The sequence below is a fragment of the Bubalus kerabau genome, chromosome 5, assembly GCF_029407905.1.
Source record: "Bubalus kerabau isolate K-KA32 ecotype Philippines breed swamp buffalo chromosome 5, PCC_UOA_SB_1v2, whole genome shotgun sequence".
NCBI classification, from domain to species: Eukaryota; Metazoa; Chordata; class Mammalia; order Artiodactyla; family Bovidae; genus Bubalus; species Bubalus kerabau.
In genome coordinates, this window is record NC_073628.1 from 50,776,680 (window position 1) to 50,789,764 (window position 13,085).

The 13,085-nt window shown below is 39.0% G+C and overlaps 1 protein-coding gene across 7 annotated transcripts in view; it reads left to right on the forward strand.

The window, feature by feature from the left end:
* DEUP1 (deuterosome assembly protein 1) overlaps positions 1-13,085 on the forward strand; it is a 149,427-nt gene that overhangs the window by 45,696 nt on the left and 90,646 nt on the right. The window lies entirely within an intron of this gene.

The window sequence follows — 13,085 nt, forward strand, 5'->3', positions numbered from 1 at the left end:
TTGGAAGCACAGAGGGCAACATAAAAGGGAGGGGGAAAAAAATAAACAATTAAAAATCGCGGATTGTGAGCCCTACGGTAACTCCCCCAGCGGAGAAGCAGTCAGACGCCTGCACACGGCATTAGCAAGCGGGGGCTGGGCAGGGAAGTGCGGCGCGGGCTGTGTCCCTTAGAGTAAGAATCGGGCCGAATGTCCTGAGCGCTATCTGAGCGAAATAATTTGGGCTAGCAAACCAGACTGTGGGATATCTACCACGCGAAAAGCCAGCCCTAACCTAAGACACCGCCAGGCCCGCGCACAGAACAAAGGACTGAACAGAGATAGCCGGCTGCAGACCTTCCCCCTCCGGTGACAGGCAGCCAGAGCCGGAAGGGGGCAATCGCAGCCCCAGAGAGACACTATCTATAAAACTGTAAGCAGGCTTCTTTGCTAACTAAAACTTCTTGGGGGTCTGGACGGTCAACATCTGCCTGAGAAGGTGCGCCGGTTTTACACCCAGATAACCGAGTGGCGGGGAGGCGATAAGTCGCAGCATTGGCGCCCGCCAAACACCTCATCACCTGAGCTGCTGGGATCTGGGAAGAACACAAAACGCAGGCCCAACCGAGTCTGCGCCTCTGAGGACTACCCGGAGTGCCTGAACCTGAGCGGCTCGGACCTGGGAGCTCAGCCCAGGGCCGGCCTCTGATTGTTCCCTGCGGAACAACCTAGAGCCCAAGCAGTGTGGGCAGGGAGGCTACACGCGCCGTGAGCGGGGGCAGACCCAGTGTGGCTGAGGCACTGCGAGCGCATGCCAGTGTTATCTGTTTGCAGCATCCCTCCCTCCCTCCCCACAGCGCAGCTGAAAAAGTGAGCCTAAATAAAATAAAAAAAATAGTGTCCTCCACCGTCCCCTTTGTGTCAGGGCGGGAACCAGACACTGAAGAGACCAGCAAACAGAAGAAGCTATAACAGAGGGAAACGCCTTGGAAGCTACAGGCCATAGATTAAAACCCTGTGGTCACTACGAACTACATAGGATGGGGCCTATAGATCTTGAGAAATATAAGTCGGACTAAGGAACTGCCAAAAATGAACTGAACCCACAATACTCACAACAAAACCAGAGAAAGACCTAGATATATTTTTACTATTTTTACGATCAATCTTTCTTTCTTTTTTTTTTTTTTAATTAAAAAAAAATTTTTTTAAGTCCTCTATTGTCCTTTAATTTTCACTTTTATAACTATTACTTTGCAAAAAAAAAAAAAAAGACCCTATTTTTTTTTTTCTTCTTCAGCAAACTTCATATATATATTTTATAATTTTTTGACTGTGGTTTTTTTTTTTTTCCTTTTTTCTTTTTCTTCTTTTCTTTAACATTGTATTTTTGAAATTCCAAACTCTACTCTAGATTTTTAATTTTAGCCTTTTGATATATGTTATCAATTTTGTACCTATAGTTTTTTTCATAATTTCTGTGACTTTTTTTTCCCTCTGTTTCTTTCTCTTCTTCTTTTATATAACATCGTATATCTGCAATTCCAAACTCTACTCAAGATTTTTAATTTATGCTTTTTGGTATTTGATATCAATTTTGTACCTGTATTTTCTTTATAATTTCTGCGACATTGTTTTTGTTGGTTTGTTTGTTTTCTCTCTTTATTTTTCTTCTTCTTCTTTTTTTTTTTTTTTAACGTTGTATTTTTGAAATTCCAAACTCTACTCTAGATTTTTAATTTTTGCTTTTTGGTATTAGTTATCAATTTTGTACCTGTAGTTTCTTTATTACTTTCACGACCTTGTTTGTTTTTCTTTGTTCGTTTTTTCTCTCTTTCTTTTCCTTCTTCTTTTCATTAACATCGCATTTTTGAAATTCCAAACTCTACTCTAGATTTCTAATTTTTGTTTTTATGTATTTGTTACCAATTTTGTACCTTTAAGAACCCAATCTTCAGGACCCATTTTTCACTAGTGTACGAGATTACTGGCTTGACTGCTCTCTCTCCCTTTGGACTCTCCATTTTCTCCACCAGGTCACCTGTATCTCCTCCCTAACCCCTCTCTACTCTACCCAACTCTGTGAATTTCTGTGTGTTCCAGACGGTGGAGAACACTTAAGGAACTGATTACTGGCTGGATCTGTCTCCCTCCTTTTCATTTCCCCCTTTTATCCTTCTGGCCACCTCTGTCTCCTGCCTCCTTCTTCTCTTCCCTGTATAACTCCGTGAACATCTCTGAGCGGTCCAGTTGTGGAGTGCACATAAGGAAGTGACTACTGGCTAGCCCACTCTCTCCACTATGGATTCCACCTCATCTCATTTGGGTCACCTCTAACTCCCTCCTCCCTCTTCTCTTCTCCATGTAACGCTGTGAACCTCTCTGGGTGACCCTCACAGTAGAGAAACTTTTCATCTTTAACGTAGATGTTTTATCAGTGGTGCTGTATAGAAGGAGAAGTTTTGAAACTACTGTAAAATTAAGGCCGATAACTGGAAGTAGGAGGCTTAAGTCCAAACCCTGACTCCAGGGAACTCCTGACTCCAAGGAACATTAATTGACAGGAGCTCATCAAACGCCTCCATACCGACACTGAAACCAAGCACCACACAAGGGCCAACAAGTTCCAGGGAAAGACATAATAAGCAAATTCTCCAGCAACAAAGGAACACAGCCCTGAGCTTCAAGATACGGGCTGCCCAAAGTCACCCCAAAACCATAGACATCTCATAACTCATTACTGGACATTTCATTGCACTCCAGAGAGAAGAAATACAGCTCCATCCACCAGAACATCGACACAAGCTTCCCTAACCAGGAAACCTTGACAAGCCACCTGTACAAACCCACACACAGCGAGGAAATGCCACAATAAAGAGAACTCCACAAACTGCCAGAATACAGAAAGGACACCCCAAACTCAGCAATTTAAACAAGATGAAGAGACAGAGGAATACCCAGCAGATAAAGGAACAGGATAAATGCCCACCAAACCAAACAAAAGAGGAAGAGATAGGGAATCTACCTGATAAAGAATTCCGAATAATGATAGTGAAATTGATCCAAAATCTTGAAATTAAAATGGAATCACAGATAAATAGCCTGGAGGCAAGGATTGAGAAGATGCAAGAAAGGTTTAACAAGGACTTAGAAGAAATAAAAAAGAGTCAATATATAATGAATAATGCAATAAGTGAAATTAAAAACACTCTGGAGGCAACAAATAGTAGAATAAAAGAGGCAGAAGATAGGATTAGTGAATTAGAAGATAGAATGGTAGAAATAAATGAATCAGAGAGGATAAAAGAAAAACGAATTAAAAGAAATGAGGACAATCTCAGAGACCTCCAGGACAATATTAAACGCTACAACGTTCGAATCATAGGGATCCCAGAAGAAGAAGACAAAAAGAAAGACCATGAGAAAATACTTGAGGAGATAATAGTTGAAAACTTCCCTAAAATGGGGAAGGAAATAATCACCCAAGTCCAAGAAACCCAGAGAGTCCCAAACAGGATAAACCCAAGGCGAAACACCCCAAGACACATAGTAATCAAATTAACAAAGATCAAACACAAAGAACAAATATTAAAAGCAGCAAGGGAAAAACAACAAATAACACACAAGGGAATTCCCATAAGGATAACAGCTGATCTTTCAATAGAAACTCTTCAAGCCAGGAGGGAATGGCAAGACATACTTAAAATGATGAAAGAAAATAACCTACAGCCCAGATTATTGTACCCAGCAAGGATCTCATTCAAGTATGAAGGAGAAATCAAAAGCTTTTCAGACAAGCAAAAGCTGAGAGAATTATGCACCACCAAACCAGCTCTCCAACAAATACTAAAGGATATTCTCTAAACAGGAAACACAAAAATTGTGTATAAATTCGAACCCAAAACAATAAAGTAAATGGCACCGGGGTCATACTTATCAGTAATTACCTTAAACGTAAATGGGTTGAATGCTCCAACCAAAAGACAAAGACTGGCTGAATGGATACAAAAACAAGACCCCTGCATATGTTGTCTACAAGAGACCCACCTCAAAACAGGGGACACATACAGACTGAAAGTGAAGGGCTGGAAAAAGATTTTCCATGCGAATAGGGACCAAAAGAAAGCAGGAGTAGCAATACTCATATCAGATAAAATAGACTTTAAAACAAAGACTGTGAAAAGAGATAAAGAAGGTCACTACATAATGATCAAAGGATCAATCCAAGAAGAAGATATAACAATTATAAATATATATGCACCCAACACGGGAGCACCGCAGTATGTAAGACAAATGCTAACAAGTATGAAAGAAGAAATTAACAATAACACAATAATAGTGGGAGACTTTAATACCCCACTCACACCTATGGATAGATCAACTAAACAGAAAATTAACAAGGAAACACAAACTTTAAATGATACAATAGACCAGTTAGACCTAATTGATATCTATAGGACATTTCATCCCAAAATAATGAATTTCACCTTCTTCTCAAGCGCACATGGAACCTTCTCCAGGATAGATCACATCCTGGGCCATAAAGCTAGCCTTGGTAAATTCAAAAAAATAGAAATCATTCCAAGCATCTTTTCTGACCACAATGCAGTAAGATTAGATCTCAATTACAGGAGAAAAACTATTAAAAAATCCAACATATGGAGGCTGAACAACACACTGCTGAATAACCAACAAATCACAGAAGAAATCAAAAAAGAAATCAAAATGTGCATAGAAACGAATGAAAATGAAAACACAACAACCCAAAACCTGTGGGACACGGTAAAAGCAGTCCTAAGGGGAAAGTTCATAGCAATACAGGCACACCTCAAGAAACAAGAAAAAAGTCAAATAAATAACCTAACTCTACACCTAAAGCAACTAGAAAAGGAAGAAATGAAGAACCCCAGGGTTAGTAGAAGGAAAGAAATCTTAAAACTTAGAGCAGAAATAAATGCAAAAGTAACAAAAGAGACCATAGCAAAAATCAACAAAACCAAAAGCTGGTTCTTTGAAAGGATAAATAAAATTGACAAACCATTAGCCAGACTCATCAAGAAACAAAGGGAGAAAAATCAAATCAATAAAATTAGAAATGAAAATGGAGAGATCACAACAGACAACACAGAAATACAAAGGATCATAAGAGACTACTATCAACAATTATATGCCAATAAAATGGACAACGAGGAAGAAATGGACAAATTCTTAGAAAAGTACAACTTTCCAAAACTCGATCAGGAAGAAATAGAAAATCTTAACAGACCCATCACAAGCACGGAAATTGAAACTGTAATCAAAAATCTTCCAGCAAACAAAAGCCCAGGTCCAGACGGCTTCACAGCTGAATTCTACCAAAAATTTAGAGAAGAGCTAACACCTATCCTGCTCAAACTCTTCCAGAAAATTGCAGAGGATGGTAAACTTCCAAACTCATTCTATGAGGCCACCATCACCCTAATACCAAAACCTGACAAAGATCCCACAAAAAAAGAAAACTACAGGCCAATATCACTGATGAACATAGATGCAAAAATCCTTAACAAAATTCTAGCAATCAGAATCCAACAACACATTAAAAAGATCATACACCATGACCAAGTGGGCTTTATCCCAGGGATGCAAGGATTCTTCAATATCCGCAAATCAATCAATGTAATACACCATATTAACAAATTGAAAAATAAAAACCATATGATTATCTCAATAGATGCAGAGAAAGCCTTTGACAAAATTCAACATCCATTTATGATCAAAACTCTCCAGAAAGCAGGAATAGAAGGAACATACCTCAACATAATAAAAGCTATATATGACAAACCCACAGCAAACATTATCCTCAATGGTGAAAAATTGAAAACATTTCCTCTAAAGTCAGGAACAAGACAAGGGTGCCCACTTTCACCATTACTATTCAACATAGTTTTGGAAGTTTTGGCCACAGCAATCAGAACAGAAAAAGAAATAAAAGGAATCCAAATTGGAAAAGAAGAAGTAAAGCTCTCACTGTTTGCAGATGACATGATCCTCTACATAGAAAACCCTAAAGACTCCACCAGAAAATTACTAGAACTAATCAATGACTATAGTAAAGTTGCAGGATATAAAATCAACACCCAGAAATCCCTTGCATTCCTATACACTAATAATGAGAAAACAGAAAGAGAAATTAAGGAAACAATTCCATTCACCATTGCAACGGAAAGAATAAAATACTTAGGAATATATCTACCTAAAGAATCTAAAGACCTATATATAGAAAACTATAAAACACTGGTGAAAGAAATCAAAGAGGACACTAACAGATGGAGAAATATACCATGTTCATGGATTGGAAGAATCAATGTAGTGAAAATGAGTATACTACCCAAAGCAATCTATAGATTCAATGCAATCCCTATCAAGCTACCAACAGCATTCTTCACAGAGCTAGAACAAATAATTTCACAATTTGTATGGAAAAACAAAAAACCTCGAATAGCCAAAGCGATCTTGAGAAAGAAGAATGGAACTGGAGGAATCAACCTACCTGACTTCAGGCTCTACTACAAAGCCACAGTTATCAAGACAGTATGGTACTGGCACAAAGACAGAAATATAGATCAATGGAACAAAATAGAAAGCCCAGAGATAAATCCACGCACCTATGGACACCTTATCTTCGACAAAGGAGGCAAGAATATACAATGGATTAAAGAAAATCTCTTTAACAAGTGTTGCTGCGAACTCTGGTCAACCACTTGTAAAAGAATGAAACTAGAACACTTTCTAACACCATACACAAAAATAAACTCAAAATGGATTAAAGATCTAAACGTAAGACCAGAAACTATAAAACTCCTAGAGGAGAACATAGGCAAAACACTCTCTGACATACATCACAGCAGGATCCTCTATGACCCACCTCCCAGAATATTGGAAATAAAAGCAAAAATAAACAAATGGGACCTAATTAACCTTAAAAGCTTCTGCACATCAAAGGAAACTATTAGCAAGGTGAAAAGACAGCCTTCAGAATGGGAGAAGATAATAGCAAATGAAGCAACTGACAAACAACTAATCTCGAGAATATACAAGCAACTCCTACAGCTCAACTCCAGAAAAATAAATGACCCAATCAAAAAATGGGCCAAAGAACTAAATAGACATTTCTCCAAAGAAGACATACAGATGGCTAACAAACACATGAAAAGATGCTCAACATCACTCATTATCAGAGAAATGCAAATCAAAACCACTATGAGGTACCATTTCACACCAGTCAGAATGGCTGCGATCCAAAAGTCTACAAGTAATTAATGCTGGAGAGGGTGTGGAGAAAAGGGAACCCTCTTACACTGTTGGTGGGAATGCAAACTAGTACAGCCACTATGGAGAACAGTGTGGAGATTCCTTAAAAAACTGGAAATAGACATGCCTTATGATCCAGCAATCCCACTGCTGGGCATACACACTGAGAAAACCAGAAGGGAAAGAGACACGAGTACCCCAATGTTCATCGCAGCACTGTTTATAATAGCCAGGACATGGAAGCAACCTAGATGTCCATCAGCAGATGAATGGATAAGAAAGCTGTGGTACATATACACAATGGAGTATTACTCAGCCATTAAAAAGAATACATTTGAATCAGTTCTAATGAGGTGGATGAAACTGGAGCCTATTATACAGAGTGAAGTAAGCCAGAAAGAAAAACACCAATACAGTATACTAACGCATATATATGGAATTTAGAAAGATGGTAACAATAACCCTGTGTACGAGACAGCAAAAGAGACACTGATGTATAGAACAGTCTTATGGACTCTGTGGGAGAGGGAGAGGGTGGGAAGATTTGGGAGAATGGCATTGAAACATGTAAAATATCATGTATGAAATGAGTTGCCAGTCCAGGTTCGATGCACGATACTGCATGCTTGGGGCTGGTGCACTGGGACGACCCAGAGGGATGGAATGGGGAGGGAGGAGGGAGGAGGGTTCAGGATGGGGAACACATGTATACCTGTGGCGGATTCATTTTGATATTTGGCAAATCTAATACAGTTATGTAAAATTTAAAAATTAAATAAAATTAAAAAAAAAAATAAAAGAAAATGTGAAATGCCATATTCTCATTTTAAACAAGATATAGCTTTCATTCTCTAAATTAGTCTATTTATTTTCCTGCATAGCCAATCCAGTCATTTCAGCCATCTTTGAAACACCACCAATTTCTCAAAATAGTTCAAATGAACTATTTTCTAATTTGATGTATTATTGGAGATGGCTGAGATAATTGTGGCATCATCTGTATGACTTTTATGTGGCACTGTTACTGTACTAATTGTAAAATCATTTGTTTACATGTACATTTCCCTACTTTATTATGTGCATGTGTGCTCAGTCATGTCTGACTCTTTGTGACCCCATGGACTGTAGCCCTCCAGGCTCCTCTGTCCATGGGATTCTCCAGGCAAGACTACTGGAATAGGTTGCCAGCACCCTCCTCCAGGGAATCTTCCTGACCCAGAGATCAAACCCGCATCTCCTGGGTCTCCTGTATTGGCAGGCAGATTCTCTACCACTGAGCCACCTGGGAAGCCCTTGGTCCTTGTTTTTTGTGTGTTTTTTCCTTTCAAAAATTTGTTTCTTTAAAACATGTATTATTTTTAAATCCTCCTCTTTCCACAGTACCTGCTGGACACTAGATGCTTAATACTACTGAATTGATGATTGGAAACATCAGTATGTTCATGCCATGTATCTACATTCAGTAATATCTCATATGGACTCAGTAGCTATAGAGTTTGTTTCCAGCCATGTTATTTTCTTTGCAAAATTTAGTGAGAAATGTTTATATTTCTGGAAATACTAATACTGTGCTTTTCTTTGTACATTCAAGAAATGTAAGTGGTGCCTGGCACTTTTTCAGGCACTGTGAGCAATATAAAAGTAATGAAATCTGTAGTACTTAGTCTTAAGTTGCTGACAGCCTGAACAGAAAGAGAAGATATATATTGTGAATATATATATAAAGAGGATATATATATTGTGCCAGCCCTAGGCACAATAGAGAAAATGGAAGTTGCTCATTCTTGTTCGACTCTTTGCAACCCCATGGACTATACAGTCCATGGAATTCTCCAGACAAGAAACCTGGAGTGGGTAGCCATTCCCTTCTCCAGGGGACCTTCCCAACCCAGGGACTGAACCCACGTCTCCCACAATGCAGGCTGATTCTTTACCAGCTGAGCCACCAGGGAAGCCCGAAGCTGTGAAGTTTTCTTCAGGGTCCCCAAAGCCACATCCTTTTGTCTTATAAATCTGTGAACAGATAATCATTCTCCATGAAGACACAGCTTGAGCAAAAGTGTGAAGAACTGAGTGTCGCTTCTTTCCCAGCTCAGCCCAGTTGGTTCCGCCTAAGTAATGCTTAAAATTATCCAAGCCAGGCTTCAGCAATACATGAACTGTGAGCTTGCAGATGTTCAAGCTGGTTTTAGAAAAGGCAGAGGAACCAGAGATCAAATTGCCAACATCCCCTGGATCATCAAAAAAGCAAGAGAGTTCCAGAAAAACATCTATTTCTGCTTTAGTGACTATGCCAAAGCCTTTGACTGTGTGGATCACAATAAACTGTGGAAAATTCTGAAAGAGATGGGCATACCAGACCACCTGACCTGCCTCTTGGAGAAACCTGTATGCAGGTCAGGAAGCAACAGTTAGAACTGGACATGGAACAACAGACTGACTCCAAATAGGAAAAAGAGTACGTCAAGGCTGTATATTGTCCGCCTGCTTATTTAACTTATATGCAGAGTACATCATGAGAAACGCTGGGCTGGAGGAAGCACAAGCTGGAATCAAGATTGCTGGGAGAAATATCAATAACCTTAGGTAGGCAGGTGACACCACACTTATGGCAGAAAGTGAGGAAGAACTAAAGAGCCTGTTGATGAAAGTGAGAGAGGAGAGTGGAAAAGTTGGCTTAAAGCTCAACATTCAGAAAACTAAGATCATGGCATCCAGTCCCATATCTTCATGGCAAATAGATGGGGAAACAGTGGAAACAGTGGCCGACTTTATTTTGGGGGGCTCCTAAATCACTGCAGATGGTGATTGCAGCCATGAAATTAAAAGATGCTTACTACTTGGAAGGAAAGTTATGACCAACCTAGATAGCATATTGAAAAAGCAGAGACATTACTTTGCCAACAAAGGTCCATCTAATCAAGGCTATGGTTTTTCCAGTGGTCATGTATGGATGTGAGAATTGGACTATAAAGAAAGCTGAGCGTGAAGAATTGATGCTTTTGAACTGTGGTGTTGGAGAAGACTCTTGAGAGTCCATTGGACTGCAAGGAGATCCAACCAGTCCATTCTAAAGGAGATCAGTCCTGAATATTCATTGGAAGGACTGATTCTAAAGCTGAAACTCCAATACTTTGGCCACCTGATGCAAAGAGCTGACTCATTTGAAAAGACCCTGATGCTGGGAAAGATTGAGGGCAGGAGGAGAGGGAGACGACAGGATGAGACGGTTGGATGGCATCACGAACTCAGTGGACATGGGTTTGGGTAGACTCCGGGAGTTGGTGATGGACAGGGAGGCCTGCATGCTGCGGTTCAAGGGGTCACAAAGAGTTGGACATGACTGAGCAACTGAACTGAACTGAACTGAAGGGAGGCCTGAGACGGTGGCTCCGTTCTTGAGAACAGATTGCTCTTGGCTTCCCCTGAAAGCCACAGGGGACAAAGTCACTAAATTAGCCCAGGCCCCACCCCTCACAAACAAGGTAGCAGGTTTGGTGACTGAGTATAAAGAAAGGAAAAAAACTTCTGGTGTCAGCTTAGGAAATAAAAGGAAGTACTGGTTGATGCAAAGAATTGTGTGAAACTCCATTATCAGTAACCAGTATATGTTATAAGAAAAAAAACTTAACAAATCCTTGTTTTTTTTAAAAAATGCAGATTAAGTTCCATACTTTTTTCTCAGAACAAAGGTGCAAATGAAAGGTCTTATGTATTGTGCTTTAAAATGAATCATTTTTTTAGCTTCTATTTTGCTCTCTAATAAAAGAATTTAGAGCAAAGTCAAGAGAATGGGACAAGCAAGAGATACTGTATCAGACTCATCTGGTTTCTTTAGATGCTCAACAGAAAATATTATCTGAGAAGTGTAATCAATTTCAGGTACATTTTCTAATACTGTCTAATACTAAATTAGAATAAATTAGAGGTTAAACACTATTACTCTCTTTACCGTTCAGCATGTAATCTTTCTACATATAGAAATACCAAGCAATGGAAAATAACCAGAGTAGGTCCAACACTAGGTAGAGTTACAGGTGCATGAAATATCATTAATGACTTTATATGTCCCAGAAGGTGGTGCTATTAAAAGTCTCCATTGTTATTATGTCATTATATAGCATGTTTTTGCATGCCTATGGGCAAGTCATTTACGTTTAAGAAGGCTTGGTCCCTGCCCCCTAGTACTTTACAGTCTAGACACAGAGATAATACAGGTACAGGTCGACAGATAATTAATGACAAGTGAATGGAAAGGATTCAAATCCTTTTAGAGGTCACAGGAATAAGAGAAAAATTTGAACTGAGATAGTCAGGAAACATCCTCCAGCAGGAATGGAACAAGGCATGGACCTTGAAGAAGGGAGGTATTTTGAGACAGGAGAGAATGTATTCAGGGTAGTGGAAATAACGAAAGCAAAGTCACTGAGGCATGAGAGCAGAAGGCGAGTTCGCGGAATGGGGGGTGGGCCGGCTGGGTGGAGGGCGCATGGGAGGCGGGGCGGCGGCGGGAGGCGGGGCCTGGGGGCTGGTGCAGGTGGTAACCGGAAGCTTACCTAGGAAGTTGGAAAGTTTATTCACGCCAGTAAGATGCTGTTTTGTTTGTTCGTATATACTTCTTTTTTTTTATTATTTTATTTTTAAACTTTACAATATTGTATTGGTTTTGCCAAATATCGAAATGAATCTGCCACAGGTATACACGTGTTCCCCATCCTGAACCCTCCTCCCTCCTCCCTCCTCCCTCCCCATACCATCCCTCTGGGTCATCCCAGTGCACCAGCCCCAAGCATCCAGTATCATGCATCGAACCATTCTTTCTTTAAGTTACTTGAATATGTTATACGCGTTCCCTGAATTCACCAGCACAAAATAATCTGACAAAATTGCTAACCTCATCCTCTACTCCATTCTTATCCACTGTAAACACTAGCTGTTTATCTTCACATAATTTTTCTTTTGTTTGTACACATATGAAAATCTGTTTGGATGGAAATTATATATGTTTCTTTTTAAAATTTTGCCTTTTTACTTAATAAGCTATGGATAGCCTTTTGAGTCACTGCTTAATTATATTTCAGAGTATTTAGTATATATATGTGTGTGTGTATATATATATCATATACACCATAGTATATAGTAGATATACCATAATTCTTTCAAACATTTCTTTATTAATGAACACTCAGGTTGTTCCCAGTTTTCTGCTGTTACACATAATTGTAACAAATGTCCTTGTATAAACATCTTTAAATACCAATACTCTCATTTTGTTAAATAAAAATCTTGGAAATGTTTGTTGAGCCAAAGGGTATGTTAATTCAAATTTATAATAAATATTGTTTTATTTTAAAAAATTATAGCAATTTACAATTCATGAACAGCCAAAGACGACTACTGTCTTGCCACCATGGAATATCAGTCTTTTGATTTTTACCAACTTGAGAAACTGATAGTTATATTGGCTCGCTTTGCTTTATGTTTCTCTGGCTGCTTGTAAGGTTGAGCATCTCTTTATGTGTTTCTTAGTCATTTTCATTTCCTGTTCAGTGAATTGCCTGTGCACAAACTTTGCCCACTTTTCTGGTATTTGTCTTTTTCTTATGATGTATAGAAGTTTTTGTACTTCGGGAATTACATGTGTTATATGTGTTGACAACTTTTTTCTACAATCCAGATTTGTTTATTTTGTTTATTTTTGGTCATAGAGACATTTTCAACTATAGTTAAATTAAATCCATACTTTTTTCCTCTTTTTCATAGCTTCTATATTTTATTTTTTGCTGAATAAGAATTTCCTACCCTACTTTGCATCT